At 39.5% G+C, this 18896-nt stretch overlaps 1 protein-coding gene and 1 long non-coding RNA gene across 2 annotated transcripts in view; both read left to right on the forward strand.

Moving 5' to 3' along the window:
* The window catches only part of LOC307039612 (polypeptide N-acetylgalactosaminyltransferase 18-like), a 448297-nt gene that overhangs the window by 288897 nt on the left and 140504 nt on the right, over positions 1-18896 (forward strand). The window lies entirely within an intron of this gene.
* On the forward strand, positions 605-16909 carry LOC307039622. The gene is made up of 2 exons (XR_013808286.1): positions 605-5034; positions 16111-16909. It is a non-coding gene; the product is annotated as an uncharacterized lncRNA (long non-coding RNA).

Consider the following 18896-nt stretch of genomic DNA (forward strand, 5'->3'; position numbering starts at 1 on the left):
TTAGCACTTCTAATAGTTTACTTGTTTCAATAATGGCTTTTGTAATGGTATTATGCATCATCGTTGCTGCGAAAAACAATACCTCTGGTGTCGCTAATGCGTCTCGATAACTCTAGGATTAGAGGATTGGTTGACACTGCTGAACTAACATATGATAAAATATCTGTCTCCAAACTCGAGGGAAAATATGAACTATTCTCACAGAGAGTGACCTGCATGAAGGGCTGGTGCCCCTCACTCAAATGAGATATTGCCTTACGCACTACACTATAAATCAGTAAAGTTACTCAAGAATAAATAAATAAAGACTGATTCTTGAAACTGTTGTAAAAACCCTACAACTTCTTCATCCAAGCTCTCAATCAGTATTATGTTATTTAATCTGCGGCTCATGCCTTAAAACAGATACTTCAGACCGATTATAAAATTGTGTTTGAGAAAAATGTAATCTGACTCCATAAATCACATAATTGTTTGATTAAAAACTACACTTCTGGCTAAGAATAAGTGAAGTTCCCCTTTAAACACAGCCCCGGTCTTCTGACGGGGTCCATTTATGTACTGGCTGGAAAATGTTGGCCAGTCTCCGTCGCTCGTCACTGTTCTCCCGTTAACAGTCACTCTCTAGTTCAGCTGGGTTCTTGTTGACTTCTTCACTGGTTTGAGACAAGCGACCCTATCGGACACCTCCCTTTGTCTTTCGGCAATAATGTCATTATGGGCTTCAACTGCCTTTCGTCTCTCTTCCATTCCTCTGTTGAGCTGCTCTTCCATTCTTCTGTTGAGTTCCTTTTCCATTATTCTGCCGAGTTCTTCTATTCTTCTGTTGGATTCTTCCTCTCTTCTGCTGAGTTCTACCACATGTAAGCTGTTTGTCAATCCTTGGCTGGCATCTTCCAGATGGAATACCAGACTTGCAACCATAGCTTTTCTTTTTTCAGCTCTGTTCATAGCAATGTTTTCAGGTCCATACCAAGAGGGTTGTCCGGCTTTGATCCATGCTTGTTGTTCTCGCAGGTATTCTCCATTTTCATGGTCAATTACTGCTTTTCTATGGGCTTTCGTTGGTTCAGGCTGATTATCTGCTGGAAGCAGTCCTCTCGTTTGCCACTGTTCCAACAGTTTCTTATATTGGGTCCATGTCTTCCATCTAAGATTGGAACTGTTGTAGCATCTGATCTGATTTTTACCCTTTCCTTAATAACTGCAGTTGTGCATGGTTCTGCGTCTGGTCTCAACTTAGTGTCTTTAAGTGACATGTTCTCTTCTTATTCGAATGAAATTATGAAGTTTATCAAGGATTGAAGCACTAATCCTCCGACTAGCACCTTTGTTCCTGATTTTAATATCCTATGTCATCCGATCTTAACTTTAAATCAGGTTTTTTTTTTTTTAATTTTTTTTTTTTTTTTTTAATTTTTTTTTATTAAAGTAAATTAAAATATAAAAATTTGTGCAAATTTTAAATTGTTAAAAATAAAAATTGTACAGTGTACAGTATAGTTTTGACTTTGAAATATGAATTTGGTTCAAATTCACAATGTTATGGTGTTTCTGCTATTTGGGTAATAATTCTGTACTACCACCAGAGTGCGCTATTTTAAATTCCAGCTTAATCCACTAGGGAATAGCTGTTTCAAAACTGACTCGTTTTTAACAAGGAGAAACTTAGTTTCCTCAAAAATATCTTTAAAATAGGAATTTACACTATGGTTAAACAACACAACACATAACCGCCAAAACACATTTGCAAAGAAGAATATTCACAATGTTATGGTGTTTCCGCTATTTGGGTAATAATTCTGTACTACCACCAGAGTGCGCTATTTTAAATTCCAGCTTTATCCACTAGGGAATAGCTGTTTCAAAACTGACTCGTTTTTAACAAGGAGAAACTTAGTTTCCTCAAAAATATCTTTAAAATAGGAATTTACACTATGGTTAAACACACATAACACACATAACCGCCAAAACACATTTGCAAAGAAGAATATTTCAAAAACCGCCAAAACACATTTGCCAGCATCAATACTTCAAATCTTTGGAAATACAACAATCCTTCTCTCTAATATCCAAAAATTGATTCAGCCTTCTAGTTCCAACTGTGACAAGAAGTATTATTCGTTCTTCACAAGATGGAGGTCAGGAAAATGCCTCATTGGAGTGAAACCAGCTGCATAAGAACAAAGAAAGGAGTGCTTTGAATTAGCATTTCACGAAATGGCGATTGCCCTGTCTTTGTTTTTCCACATGTGGGGTGTAAACAAGATGGCACCCGATTATTTCGCACTCTGACCTGTAGACAAAGAGATTTGTCCATGCGGCTCCCAGGTGGGAGTTTAAACAATGGCTAGGTGATCTTTAAACGAACAGTAACAAAGTAAACCACTGGTGTGGTATCATAAACCCTGAAATACAAGCCAAAACAACACTTAGTTTAAAATAACCACATTTCTATCTAGTTTACTATGAAAAAATGGGCTTTATCTTATTGATATCATCACTTAAAGTTAGGAACCCTTACGCACTAGCTATAAACCTGTTCACGTAATATTTGACTTTATAGTCGACTATGGTTAACTGTTGCTATTTGGACACGCCAAACTGGGACTAATATGGAGACCTATCAGCCACTGATAATAGACCGTCGTCTTATTACTGCACTGCTGCTGTAACTCCGATTACCGTAACCCACCCGCAATATCTTTTTTTAAACAGAACAGTTTTAACCACTGATAAAGGCCTAGACCTTAACCAAGCCTTTCTTGAAAAGGACTTTCTTCACTGACTTCGGTCTTAGCCCTTAACTGATTCACTATGCCCCGCTGGTTTTCACTTTCTCGGCCCTTAACCGATTCGCTATGTCTCTAGATCTTAACAAAAAGTCGTCAAATGGGCTATATACCCTTACGTCATAGGCTAACTAACTATTAATCGTAACAAGAGACACCCATGTGAAAGCAGCAAGGCACCTATCCGAAGTACAATGTCCACACACTATATATTTAAAATTCAACACCCACACGTGGTTAATAGCATGCAGGGTTAATGGAACAAAAGAAAATGTGAACTCACCCTGCCTGTGACAAAACAACGCCTCGTGGTTTTAGAGTGATTATTTTATCAATTTGGGTTGTTTTAACATTAAAATGCACAGCTATTTTCAGGATCAGCCGGCTGCCATCAAACACACAAATCTAACTTTGCCTAGTTTAACTAGTGAAGAATCTTTGTCATAACAGGCATCTTCTTACCGATTGATTTGAGCTCTTGTGTGTCGAATGGCTGCAAGCGTCTCCAGGAAAAAGCCGGTTGGTTTTCTCTCCTCGGTCAGCGAGATCACGTCAGGGAAGTCACCAGATTGTTAACTGTGTTCGTTATTCTCCCGACCAGGAGAGAAGCTTTAAAATAGGAGACTAAATGGAGTCTCTGTGAAAGTTCAATTGGGTACTTTAATTTAAAAAGGCGCGGTAGTGTTACAGACAGAATATTGTTCAGTCAGACAAACAGCTGTGATCCGCTCCTCGATAGGGAAGAGAAGCGCCTGGATCTCTCCTCCGTGGCTGTTTATATATGGTGTGCTGGCTCCTCCCCGCCAGCCGGCTCGCCTCGTCTCCAATGTCCGTTATTGCATTTAAACAGAGGATAGGTTCTTTTCACATTCAATATATGCTTAACACGCCGTTTCTCCTCATATTCTCTTTCATCACTTTTCATTTAACACATTCTAAACGCTGTAATCAATACTCTAAACAATACTTCTCGGCTCGTTTGGTTTCCGGTCATTCCGGATGTTGTCACATGCTACTCTCGTCTGTAAACAATGTATTCAAATAAACTGTACCTTCATTTAATATTCAGCATGGTAGTATCTCGACATCTATAGTTGTAGTGTTAAATCAGTAGGCTTCGGTTTGCACCACTCCATATCATTTCGCTACTAAATTCACCTCTTCAGGAAATCGTATATTAGCCACATGCTAAATGCTAACCGGAGATGAAGGATTTTCAGAATAAAAGCTTAAAAGCTTAACTGCTTGTGCACAAGAATTTCTGGTTTTTCAGTATAAAAGAGCATTAAAACTGACGGCATGTTTAAACTACATTTTCCCATTAAAACATTGATTTTAATTTCTAACACAGATAATCCATAATTCCATTTTTATGTCAAAAACTGAGTTTTCATATTAGCTGCTAATGATAGCTACCAGAGCGTATGACAGCTTCCGGTTTTGGGTATTCTGGCTATGCATCACTCTCACTCCTTATTTGGTAACCCCCTCGATCGAACATCAAAATCGACCAAGGGGGGCCAGATATAGGTCAAATCCACCCAAATGCCCCCCCCCTAAACCTATGAATGTCTTATACTCAAATAACGGGAAAAAACTCAGCTACCTGACAATGTGAGCCATTTTTACCGAAACAAAACACAAGTCTCACAAGAAGTGTTAGCATTAGCCCTTAGTGAAAACAGGCTGATACGGCTACTTCCGGTGCTAACTAGCAAAAACGATCTTTAAAACTTAATATGTTCTGCACAAACTACATATCTTCTGAAAGCCGATACTCCACAGATTATGTTGATATAATTATCATCACTGTAGGACACAAACTCACTGAGCTAGCAGCCAGAACAGAGCAAGAAAACAACAACAGTGTTCTAAACCATAACCATAATTATGTCTTACCGTTGCTGTTTTGTGATCAAAAGTCGTGTTCAAGGGAATAAAAACACTGCTCAACACGGCACATTCATAGTTGCAGCTCAACAACGAACACAGCGAAGCAACAACACAGCGACGAACACAGTGAACACAGCCAGCGAACAGAGACAACAGCAGGCAACATAACATCATATTAGAAGGACAAGGATGTATTTGCTTTTAGGACTTATTCGAGCAAATAATGGCATCCAGAAAGAGGCTGTATAAGCTTGAAGACGCCGTGGAAATGGTGTTCGCTGACTCTCCGTTCTGAAGATGAGGATCTACTTTGGCCACAATCAGACCCTGATTATGAACTTCAGGAAAGGTATGTACTCACTCTGTTTGTATCTATTATTTGTGTATTTGGTGTAATCTATAGTAATTCCACACTCGCAAAATACAAAATGGACGCCGCTTTGTTGTTGTAGCGTTATCGTTCCGTGAGAAACTAAAACAATGGGAACATCGTGTTGGTGAACTTATAAATAGATTAATTGTATTTCCTGACTATAACACGGCAGTATATAAATAAAGCTGTATTGTATATCAACCCAGTTTATATATATAGGCCTACTGTTATTTCACACACGCCAAATGGATGCTGTTTTGTAGTTCTACAGACATTTACTATTAGCAGTTTATAAATAAAGCTGTATTGTATATATATATATATATATATATAGCATCTCGCTCAACCCCTCAGCAACTTTGGTACCTAATAAGCATTTTAATATATAAATATATATATTTATATGTGTATACTGTTATTTCCAACACATCCTCACTCCCAGGTCGGCCTATGTTGACGTTATGTCAAGTCCCCTATGTCGGCTTTTTCCAACGCAAGAGGGGGGCGGTGTTCCGGATTATCTGGTTCCCTCGTTAACTGGTTTCCCGATAAACTGGTTTGCCGATCAACTGGGGTGATTTTCAATCGCTTCTTCTGTCGTTTACATACATCTTTTGGTATATTTGGCTCGGTAGCAAGACTTTGATGCACATTCAGTACCAGTGTGTGAGGTTGTGGTTAAGATGGAGATATCCGGACGCGAAGAGCGGGGACTACAAAAAGAAAAACTAGTTGACTGGGGATGTATGTTCAAAACTTTGCGAGCTCCAATAAATCATTTAAACCAGCTATTGTTGCTGGCACAGTTTGAAAGCAGCGTGGAGAAGTCTTCAGCTGTGGTAAGCTGTGATCCGCTCAAATAAATCATTAAAACCAGCTATTGTTGCCCGAGTTATCACTGAATATCATTCCTAATGTGATACTAAGTCCATCTGAGACCTGTGTACACCTTCAGACAGCCTCCCAGTGAAGCAGACGGTGTTTAGTCCCAGTTTGAAAGCAGCGTGGAAAAGTCCTTCATCTGTGTTAAACTGTTCCCTGTTCCCTGGGCGATCTATGTATCTATACCTCCACCATTAAACTGTCGTATTCCGCACATTTCTTATACTATCTACATACATCTTATAAGAGTATAATATCAGTTAAAATAAGTGCTTAAACATACAGTAGTTAACATTGCAGGAAAGCAATATATTAGTACTTTGTCAGGGTTAATATTTATACCCCCAAAGCTTTTTTCTTATTCAAAATAAGACCTTAACCTAAAGTATTCTTTAATGTTTAAATAAAGCCTTATTAGTTTGTCTGTCTGTGTCTCCTATTAATATATAATAACAAAAATAATACATTTCAATAACGTGCTTTAACCACCAAGTGTCCCTTTCTATCAGCTGTGCACCGTTATGGTGTACATATACCAATATACTGATTGGATCAAATATAAAAGTCAGCCTAATTAGTATTGATACTGCAAAGAGACTTATATTGTGAAGAGAAATTGAAGATTTTGTTTAATTGCATATATATTTATGATCCACGTCACATATTCAGTTTCGGCGGCAGTTCTTCCTGTTTGTCTAGAAGTCTTCTCATCAGGGCTCTATAATACTACTGCAGATATGTAGTATTTAATGCAGCCGAACCGTGTATTACAATGCCGTTATGTGATGACCTTCAAAGAGAAAAGCAAGCACACTCGGAATAAAGTATTATTTTATTTTTAAAAAATGTTTTTGTATTTCACATCAACAAGAAGTCCGGTTAACTAAAATGTCCGTGCGGAACAATACCCCAACCCATAAATCCGTGGGTGAATAATGTCAATCATCACATTACACACATCCCTTCACATTTAAATTTACATTAAAGTATTTTGTGAGGCCTTCTAAAATGTTTTAAAATATAATTAGGGTTGTAGTTGAAGAGTTTGTAAATTATTGCGTTGCCTGGCAACACACTCAAACATCCAACCACAGAGCTTGAGGACTATCACGGGGTTTGTCAAGCGAAGCGGAGAGAATACTTACTTCCGGGTGTCAAATTCTCTAAAGCAACTACTATGAGCTGCTCCGACCCTCGGTCCTGACGGACTCCAACTTGTGTTTATTAAAGGTGGGGTAGGTCATTTTGGAGAAACCTGCTCGAGTGCGCTAGAATTTGAAAATACACAACCGGAAAAAATCTGCCACTTCCTTACAGAGCCCCTCCTCCAACACACACGAACGCACATGACCAATGAGGGCACAAGATACGTTTGTGCACAGATGGAAGGCTGACAGGCAGGTAGGCCATCCAGTTATTTTAGCCGGGCCGGCTAAAATGATTGGTTGTGTGCTTTTTACAATACTACAGCTTCCACAGATGACATTTTTTTATGGATTTTTTGTCAAAGCACTTAAGATATTCATTGCTATCGGGATGTTAAGAGCATTCCATGGAATATAACAAAAAGTGTATCTCGAGCCTGTTTCTCAAACTTACCTACCCCACCTTTAATCAAACAAATAAATAAACACAAGGATAATTATGTGTTATTGTTGAGTAAATAACAGTGTGCGGTTTAGAAAAGAATACAAAATTAGAAGGAAAAAACGATGAAACGATACAGATTTCAGTATTCTGAGCCCCTACTGTCCCCATAACTGACAGCTACATTATCTACGGTGCGTTCGTTAATTGTGCGTAGTCTCTGTGGCACAGACTGCACCGCTGGTGAACAGCTGTTAGAACGGGCCGTTCAGAGCAGAACGGCACAGCGTGATGTGAACTGAAAAGTTTTTCTGTCGCAATATAATTTAAGGAATCGTTGAGCTAGCTAGCATACATTGTCGCTATCTGCTAACGTTAGCTCAGGGGTCGGCAACCCGCGGCCCACGGGCCGCATGCGGCCATTTAAGCCCTCTGCTCTCGCTCCCTTGAGCTTAGACAAAAATAAGAAGGAAATAAAATAAAAGTATTTGTAGGACTATTTATATTTTGTTGCATGGTTGAAAATGTTTCGTATCTTGTATTTTGAGGTGATACTGTGACACATAAATAAAAAACAAAACGGTTTTAATTAGGTCAACTAAAATATGCGTCACATCCTGCTACGGTCCCGCGCGAGCGCCTTTTCTTGGAGGCGCTCGCGCGGGGACCCCTGGCTCGATGAGCGAACTATGGATAAATCAAAGTAAAGTACCGGAGGAACACAGGATTTAATTCTGTGTGGACTGAGTTATATGCTTTCACAGCAAACGATGCTGGTTTACCGGTATGTTTGATATGTAGAGAGAAGTTGTCAACGGTGCTGCAGCCTTTACGTATCGAGGAACAACAAGGGAGAGGAAGACAGCTGAGAATCTTCAGTCATAATTCAATGGGGTATGTAATTTATTTCAGAAAACAATTTTTGTTATATTCCATGGAATGCTCTTAACGTCCCGATAGCAATGAATATATTAAATGCTTTGACAATAAATACATACAAAAATTAATCTCTGGAAGCCGTAGCGCTGTAAAAAGGCCTACCTGCCTGTCAGCCTTCAATCTGTGCACAAAATTATCTCGTGGCCTCATTGATGATGCGCGGTCGTGTGTGTTGGAGGAGGGAATCTGTAAGAAAGTCTGAAAGAAGAGGCCTATTTTTTCCGGTTGTGTATTTTCAAATTCTAGCGCACTCGAGCTGGTTTCTCCATTCTTACCTACCCTACATGTACCTTTAACTCTTTTTAAGGTGCAGCTATATGTTTTATTTATTTCAAAGTGGGCCCATTTTAATAATATTTTGTTTTGCTTCAAATGTGCAGAGGACTCCCCAAGTGCTGTGTTTAATTTATTTTAAAGTAGTATTATTTGTAATTCTCCTTATAGGAGTTCTTTGTTTCTTATTAGAGGTTAACAGTTGTATATAATGTAATAAATAGCCTAATAAATGCAAAAAAAATGTAGTTTTTGTCTGATATAACAATAAATACAACTTTATTAGCTATCAAGCTATGAAATATGTTTTGCGGCTCCAGACAAAAAAATGTTTGGGAAAAAGGAGCAAAATGGCTCTTTTGGTCAAAAAGGTTGCAGACCCCTGCGTTAGCTTTAGCCTTCATTTTCTAATAGTTTTTTTCATAGGCTATAAAGAGAGGTGGTATAAGTATAGATATTGTACTAGAGTAAAAGTAGAAGTACTCAGATCTTGTACTTTAGTAGAAGTAGAAGTACTCAGATCTTGTACTTTAGTAGAAGTACTCAGACCTTGTACTTAATAAAAGTAGAAGTACTCAGATCTTGTACTTGAGTAAAAGTAGAAGTACCGTACTTTTCGGACTATAAGGCCTACCTGAATATAAGCCGCAGCAGCTAAATTGATTGATGTGTACATATATAAGCCGCACTGGACTATAAGCCACAGGTGTTTTAATGTACAATACCATATGTAATGGTTCGTGCACAGAGGGGATTGTGGGGAAAGAGATGGCTGTTTGAGGAAGCTCCCATTTATTAACATTTCAAGAAACAAGTTGCATATTTGCATAACGTATTCAAGTGTTACCATTTAGTGCAATAGTAGCTACAGAACATGTACTGTGCTGTGTAAACTGTACTGTATCACATAGCGTTTCAGACACACAAACTTTTCAACTTTCAAACTTAAACGGTGCGCTCCCAGCGCACGTACCGGCAGTGATCTACAGCAGTGGTTTTCAACCAGTGGTACGGGGATAAACTGTCTCGCTCACGTAATGTCTGTCTGTCTTGCTCTCGTTCTGTCTCTCGTACCACTCTCGGTTCCACTTTTACTTTTGCGCGCTACCTGTCTCACTCTTTTCCGGCCTCCAGCTTTTCCTGCTGGAGCCCGCCGCTTAAAGGTGGGGGGCGCGGACCGGCCATAGAGCGCAGAGAATTAAAGGTGGTGGACTGTAACCTGTAAAATCCATAGATTTAGGAGGTCCCCTAGTGGCCGTTAGCTGTAAAAATCCATAGATTAGCCGCACCGTTATATAAGCCGCAGCGTCAATCAATGTTTATTTATATAGCCCAATATCACAAATGTTACATTTGTCTCAGTGGACTTCACAGTTTGTACAGAATATCAGTATGACAATACGACACCCTCTGTCCTTAGACCCTCACATCGTACAAGGAAAAACTTCCAGAGAAAACCCAGTTTAAAGGGAAAAATGGGAGAAACCTCAGGGAGAGCAACAGAGGAGGGATCCCTCTCCCAGGACGGACAGACGTGCAATAGATGCTGTGTGTAAATTGAAAAGATAATACATTTGCAACATAGGTAGTCCAAATGTTTGGAAATGCATGTGTGTATAATAGGAAGATGAATCCATGAGTATATCCATCCAGGACTTATGATCCAGGACCACAGCCACGACTCAAGATCCAGGACTCGCAATCCATGACACAGGACCGCAGGATCATCCATGACTCCGGATCCCGGCGTATATAGACACCAAAAAGAAAGACATTTGGGGAAGCTGGGTTAATCGGAACATGAGAGTACACAGGTATAGACAGAGAGAAGGAAGAAGTAAGATGTCCCCCGACAAACTAAGCCTATATCAGCAAAACTAGGGGCTGAATCTAATCAGCCCTAACTATAAGCTTTATCAAAAAGGAAGGTCTTAAGCGCACTCTTAAAAACGGATAGGGTGTCTGCCGTCCGAACACAAACTGGAAGCTGATTCCACAAAAGTGGAGCTTGATAAGAAAAGGCTCTGGCTCCCATTGTACTTTTAGAGACTCTAGGAACAACCAACAACCCTGCATTCTTGGAACGCAATGCCCTAGTAGGACAATAGGGTATAATGAGTTCTTTAAGGTAAGATGGCGCCTGCCCATTAAGGGCTTTGTAGGCAAGAAGAAGAATTTTAAATTCTATCCTGTGTTCTATAGGGAGCCAGTGTAAGGCAGCCAGAACAGGAGTAATGTGGTCCCTTTTCCTAACTCTGGTTAGTACACGAGCTGCAGCATTTTGAATCAGCTGAAGCGACTTGACTGACTTCTTGGTACACCCTGATAATAAGGAGTTACAATAATCCAGCCTTGAAGTAACAAATGCATGGACTAGTTTCTCTGCATCGTTTTGAGGCAAGATATGCCTGATTTTTGCAATGTTACGTAGATGGAAGTAGGCGGTCCTTGAAATTGATTTTATGTGGGCGTTAAAGGATAAATCCTGATCAAATATAACACCAAGATTCCTTACAGTCTCACTGGAGGCCAAATTAATGCCATCCATAGTTAATATATCTTTAGATAATTTGTTTCGTAGATTCTTCGGGCCAAGTACAATAACTTCAGTTTTGGTCGTGTTTAACATCAAAAAATTTAAGGTCATCCACGTTTTTAAGTCCTTGAGGCAGTCTTGAATTTTATTTAGATGATTAATTTCATCAGGCTTGATTGATAAATATAGTTGAGTATCATCCGCATAACAATGAAAGTTTACAGAATGATTCCTTATAATATTGCCTAACGGAAGCATATATAGGGTGAACAAAATAGGTCCAAGCACTGAGCCCTGTGGCACTCCATGGCTAACTTTGGTTTGCATGGAAGATTCATCGTTGACACGTACAAACTGAGAGCGTTCAGATAGATAGGACCTAAACCAGCCTAAAGCAGTTCCCTGTATGCCAACTAAGTGCTCTAGTCTTTGCAATAGGATATCATGGTCGATAGTATCAAATGCAGCACTAAGATCGAGCAAGACAAGAATAGAGACAAGTCCCTTGTCAGAGGCTATTAGAATGTCATTTGTGACTTTAACCAGAGCTGTCTCTGTGCTATGTTGTGTTCTAAAGCCAGACTGAAAATCTTCAAATAAATCATAGTTTTTTAAGTAATCACACAGCTGTTTTGCGACTGCTTTCTCAAGAATCTTTGAGAGGAACGGAAGATTAGAAATAGGTCTATAGTTGGCTAAAACCTCTGGATCGAGGTTGTGCTTTTTAAGAAGCGGTTTTATCACTGCTACTTTGAATGATTGTGGAACATAGCCTGATAATAAAGACATATTCATAATATTTAATAAAGAAGTGCTAATTAATGGAAAAACTTCTTTTAACAGCTTAGTTGGAATCGGGTCTAAGATACACGTTGATGGTTTAGAAGAGAGAATCATTGAATTTAATTGTTCAAGGTTTATGGCTGAAAAGCATTCTAGTTTACTATCTAGTGTAATATTATTAGAACTTACGTTTCCGGGAGCTGTTGATAACACTATACTGGTTAAAGGCAAGAGGTCATTGATTTTGTTTCTAAGAGTAACAATTTTATCGTTAAAAAAGCACATAAAATCATTACTACTGAGTGCTATGGGAATAGAAGGCTCAGTCGAGCTGTGGCTCTCTGTCAGCCTGGCTACAGTGCTGAAAAGAAATCTTGCATTATTCTTATTCTCATCTATTAATGAAGAGTAGTATGCTGCTCTCGCTTTACGCAGTGCTTTCTTATATTCATTGAGTGTAATATGCCAAATTAAACGAGATTCTTCAAGTTTAGTGGAACGCCATATCCTTTCAAGTTGTCTCGACTTTTGCTTTATTTTGCGGGTTTCGGCATTATGCCATGGAGCTAATCTATGTTGTTTTATTTTCTTCTTTTTAAAAGGAGCAACAGAGTCTAATTTTATTCGCAGCGCATCTGTAGCACTATCAACAACATGATCAATTTGGGGTGGTGTACATTTTGTATAAGTTTCCTCCCCTACATGCAGACATGCTATCGAGTTAAGTATTGGTGGAATCTCTTCCTTAAATTTGGCTATAGCACTAACAGATAGGTTTCTGCTGCAGGAGCTTTTGGCTAATGCTTTGTAGTCTAGTAACAGTACTTCAAAAGTTACTAAGAAATGGTCGGATAAAGCAGGATTATGCGGTTCGACTAATAGTTGCTCAATTTCAATACCATAAGTCAGAACAAGGTCAAGAGTGTGATTATAACAGTGGGTTGGTTTATTTACACTCTGACAGAAACCAACAGAATCTAATATAGAGTTAAATGCAACAGTAAGGCTATTTTTATCATCGTCAACATGAATATTAAAGTCACCTACGATAATTACTTTATCTGTTTTAAGTACCAAAGCTGATAAAAACTCAGAGAATTCTAATAAGAATTCTGAATAAGGACCTGGTGCACGGTACACTGTAACAAATAAGATTGGCTGCAAAGTTTTCCAGGTCGGATGCGTAAGACTGAAAATGAGGCTTTCAAAGGAGGTATAATTTAATTTTTGTTTAGTATTGATAAGTAAACTTGAGTCAAAGATTGCTGCAACTCCACCTCCTCGGCCCGTGCCTCGGGCAATATGAGTATTGATATGGCTGGGTGGAGTGGCCTCATTTATGCTGACATATTCTTCATGTCTCAACCAAGTTTCAGTGAGACAGCATATATCAATATTATAATCTGATATTAAATCATTTACCAGTATTGCTTTAGATGCTAGAGATCTTATGTTTAAGAGACCACATTTAATCTTCCTGTTTTGTTGCACTGTAGTAGTTGTTACATTTACTTTTATTAGGTTATTATGTATGACACCTCTATTAGGTTTTACCTTAAATTGTCCTTGGGCCGACACACACACCGTTAATATTGGGTATTTTATTGGGTTCGGGATTCCTATGGATGACTGCCTAGGAGAGAGCGCAGAGAAGCGTGTAAGACTGCGACTCTGCCTCCTGGTCTCAACTCCAGTTTGTCATGGATTAAGTCCACAGAGCCCTGAAATGTTTGCAGAAATGAGATTTGCACCTTCCAAAGTAGGATGAATGCCGTCTCTCTTAATCAGACCAGGTTTTCCCCAGAAGGCTGTCCAATTATTCACGAAGCCCACATTGTTTGCTGGGCACCACCAAGACAACCAGCGCTGAAATGATGACATGCGGCTATACATGTCATCATTGATCAGATTGGGGAGGGGACCAGAGAAGATTACGGTGTCCGACATTGTTTTAGCATAACTACACACCGACGCCACATTAAGTTTGGTGCATTCTGATTGGCGTAAACGAACATCATTACCACCGACGTGAATAACAATCCTACTGTATTTACGTTTATTTTTAGCCAGCAGTCTAAGATGCGCCTCAACGTCGCCCGCTCTGGCCCCCGGAATGCATGTGACTGTGGACGCTTCGGTCTCTAAATTCACGTGTCTCATAATAGAGCTACCAATAACCAGAGTTGGCTTCTCAGCGGGTGTCTCGCTGAGTGGGGAATATCTGTTAGATACGTGAACGGGTTGGTGGGGACCTGCGGGTTTCGCGTTATGCCCCTTCTGAACAGTCACCCATTCTCCCTGCTGCTCGGGAGTTGCCGGGGGACGGCTAAGAGGAGCTACCTTTTGCCGGTCCGCACCGGCTAAAATGGGCTTTACTGTAGCTGAGTTATTTTCTAAGATGCGGAGCCGGGCTTCTATGGCTATGATTCCCGCCTCCAACCTAACAACTATACTACATTTAACACATGTATCGGTACCAGTAAAGGAGGTAGGGGAGTAACCAAACATGAGACAGTTAGAGCAGGAAATAGCACCCGAGGGTGGGGAAAGAGCCATGGCTAGCTATCAAGCTAAAGTAGCTACCGTTAGCAAACCCGAAAAGAGTGTAGGCAACTGTGGAGTTACAGTCGCTAAGAGAAGGAGAGTTTGTGAGTGCTTAAGCTGTAATAACGTGTGATTACAACGTCAGGCAGTTGCCGTGATCAAGAGTTTAAAACGATCGATTAAGTTAAGATAATAAGCTATCAGCAACAGAACAGGCAGACGGGATACCCGGAGATGACAACAACAACCGGAAGTTACAACATGCTTACCGCAATAGTGGTCCGTGTAGAAACGTGTCACCTGTTCTCGTCGTAAAATGGGAAAAAAGGCGCAGCTTATAGTCCAAAAATTACGGTACTCAGATCTCGTACTTGAGTAAAAGTACCAGAGGAATACTCTATCACAGTAAAAGTCCTGCATTCAAAATGTTCCTCAAGTAAAAGTAGAAAAGTATTATCATCAAAATATAGTGTAAGGAGCGACAGTAAAAGTAGTCATGGTGCAGATTTGTCCATGTCAGAATAATAGATATGATATGTTTTATAATGATTGATCATGAAAGTGTTCTCAAAGCTGGTAAAGGTGCAGCTAGTTTGAATGGCTTTGTATACTGCAGGGTTGCTTGTGAATTTACTCCAGGTGGAACTAAAGTCTGATTTAACACTTGATTATATTTCACATCATTCATCCACATCTGTAAAGTAACTAAAGGTATTAAATACATGTAGTGGAGTAGAAGTACACCTTTTACCTCTGAATTGTAGAGGAGTAGAAGTACAAAGTAGCAAAACATTGAAATACTTAAATAAAGTACAAGTATCTCAAAATTGTACCCACGTATAGTACTTGTTGAGTATATGAACTTAGTTACTTTACACCAGTGGCTATACAGATAGAAAGACTAAGCCTTGCACAGAGGCATGAAAATACATTTTCAAAATGCTCAACAGTGCTGCCAAAATTATAAACTGACTGCTACACAATTAAAATAAATGCTTTTATATAGTTCTATTAGATGTGACTCTTTGGCGTTTCTGTTATTATTGACACTGCTGTTTTAGTTGTTCTGACTGCTAAAATCCTCTGTTATTCCTCATTTTAAAGCCGATATTCCGTGGGGTCGGGGGCTCGGATCCTTGTCACCTTCTTCATACCTGATGAGTTTGCATCCCAGACTAAAGTTGCTTTAGCCTGTAGAAGCTAGTAAGCCTACTATTTGATTTGTTTTAGATAGGCACAACATGTTTCATATGCAGACCTTATTTTCCTATTCCATGTTAAAATAAACAATTTTCAGTGGTCATTTTATTTTGGTTATGGAAAATTAGGTAAAGTTCATTGAGAAGTCATGGAAAAGTCATTCAAAATCATTGGTGAAAAAGTGTATGAACCCTGGTTGTTATTTCACACACGCTAAAGGGAGGAATTATTTCTGATTTGAGTTACATTTTTGAAAGAATAAGCCAGTGAAGTAATCGATTTCGTTTTTTCCACATTTGTTTTCACAGTGATGAAGACGAGTATCAAATGGCTTCTGGATCACAGCCATCAACATCTGCCTCATCTGAGCTACGACGTGCATCAGATCAGCATACAGTTGCCCCAGAGCCATCAACATCCAAGCTACGCCGCCGGACGTCTGCACCAGTACTAACTCAGCCTCCCTCTGCATCTTCTGATTCAGTGGACAGACTGTCAGGAGGAAAGTGAAACGGGCTGGTGTGTGGCAGACTAAGATTGTTACCGTTCCTGACGCTGTGGTGGACTACAACAGAAGCATGGGCTGCGTGGATGTGTCCGATGCTTTGATTGGGTACTACAGCGTTCACCACAAAACCATGAAATGGTACAAGACCTTTTTTTTACAATTTCTGGACATTGCAGTGGTGAACAGCTTCCTTTTCCACAAGGAGCTGCACAAGATGAGGGTTGACCCCGGCAGGACGAAGCCACACACCCAGAAGTCCTTCAGGGAGCAGCTTGCTGCAGACAAGAGGGGTGAAGTCCCTGCAGCACCACCACCACTCCCCCCCCATCATCACTCGTATGCATTCCTAAGTATTATGGGGAAGATGCCACTGCGCTCAGGAGGTGCTCTGATGCTGGCAACACAACGGTGAAGACCTATCTACTGCACTAAGTGTCTGGTGCCTCAATTCAAAAACACTAAACACATTCAGGTTGTGTACATTTTTTCTTTTTTGCCAGTGTTTACAAAAAAAATGCTCGTGGTGTTATTTCGGTTTTACTGTAGTTTTTTAGTGTGTTATTTTTGAAATAAATCTGCTCCTGTTGGAGACAAATGTATCCTCTGTTTCCTAATTTTTATTGTGTAAGTAAACCTGCCTAGAAGTGTTATTCGGGTGATAAACATGTAAGGACTGTGGCAAAGTCCACACACAGACACACACACACCATTTACATAAAAAAAGGATTACATTTTTTTTTTTATAAAAACACTTGTATTTGGATGGAATGATTATAGTGATAATACAATTATTTTTACAGTATGGTACCTGAAAAAAGTCAAATGGCACTGATGGTATCCAAATATGCCAAAATGTGCCCAAAGGTCAGTCCGCCTGGACTTTCTTCTGCTAAACCTCTCTAAAAAGGTCAAACTTCACTTGTTTTATCCTCAATCTTGAGACAGGGTACTTATTACATATTATAATTTTGATTCACTATAAGTAATGGGTTTGTTTTAGGCAGAGGTAAGAATTTACCTTTTTTTACTATGTTCCATCTGCATTTACTCTGACACAGAAACATATATATTGATTCTGACACTTATACATCCAACTCACAGATGTAACCTTGCTTTGATAAAAGAAATTATACATATAACCCTTTTAGAAGTTAAGTTATAGTCATTTGTTTTGGGCATAGCATTTTCGAGCCTGAAACCTGAAAAACAGGCTCAGGGCTTAACAGGCTAAAAAGGTAAAATGTCACTTGTTTTGCATCAATCTTGATAAAGGGTACTTATGTTATAGTTTGGATTCCTTGGATGTTCAATCTGAATTTACTTTAAAATAAAAAAAATCTATTAAACTACCGAGTGTTTGAAAGCGTACAACAGGTTTATGATATCACTGCCCCGTCATACATTTGAGTTGAGTGTTTCGTCAACCCAATGTGTTGCTTAAAATAATACTTCTGCATACAGTATGTGACAATGTAAGTGTTGCACGGCCAGATACGGCTCGAGAATCTGACTCAGATAAGGAATTATATGATACGTAAGGGATAATGTGCTGCGACGCGTTCATTATGGGGAAAAGAACACCGACAGGCTGATCAGGAGCCCGACGCGAAGCGGAGGGATCTAGATCAGCACGAAGGTGTTCTTTTCCCCATAATGACCAAGTCGCTGCACATTATCCCGCTTATTACATGGCTACATTCTCAACAAAGTAACGTTATGACTCCCACTATTAATTTAAATGCTTTTATGGATTTAGAAAATGATTTTATTGATTTAAAAAATAGTTGTATGTATTGATTTAAATTGACATGCATCCGCTAAGAAAAATAGTCCGTTGTTACTGTTTGAACTAACGTAGCAACGGCAGGAACTGCTTTGATAGCGTTTTTGAGGAGCTTTTTGATTACAGATTTGAAAACATCACTGCTTGCTTTAAAAGTAGCACAATTCATTATGTCAAATCTTGTATCTAGATATCCCTGCCCTAATGCCAAAGTAAGGGCCCGTCCACACTACAGCTTCGACAGCTTCAAAAACGGTTTCCAACGCGTCTGCCCATTCACTTTGAATGGGGTGACGTCACGTTGCCTCGCTTTTCGCCGAACTGAATTGTGGGTAGCAGAGCGGAGCTTGGCTGCAAAAGTTGAGCAATGTTCAACTTTTGAATCTTCTGAAGCTTTCGGTGGAAGCGTCAGCCAATCAAATCATATGCCAGTACAAGCAATAAGCCTTCAATAAAGCAGATTGGGCACTGAAAAAGTTAAAATTAATCAGAATTCTACTTTGGATATGCCTGAATGACCCTTTCTTGTTAATGTTTGATAGAGCAAGGATCTTTGAAATTTCCTGTGTCTATGTACAGCTACAAAAATCGGTAAGGTTAGCGTAGCGACGGGATCTGCTGGAAGAACAGTAATTAGCCTGCAGTGGCTCCATTCATCTTCCTTTTTACCAATCACATTAAGCCATGTAGCGCACCACCCTGTCCTGATTGAATAATTCATAAAGTACAGACTCGTCTCCTAACTGAACATACATCAGACTGATTTTTGCATATTATTCTCAGATAAGCAGAAAGAAGCATAA

This window comes from Notothenia rossii (assembly GCF_949606895.1).
Source record: "Notothenia rossii genome assembly, chromosome: 5".
Taxonomy (NCBI): domain Eukaryota; kingdom Metazoa; phylum Chordata; class Actinopteri; order Perciformes; family Nototheniidae; genus Notothenia; species Notothenia rossii.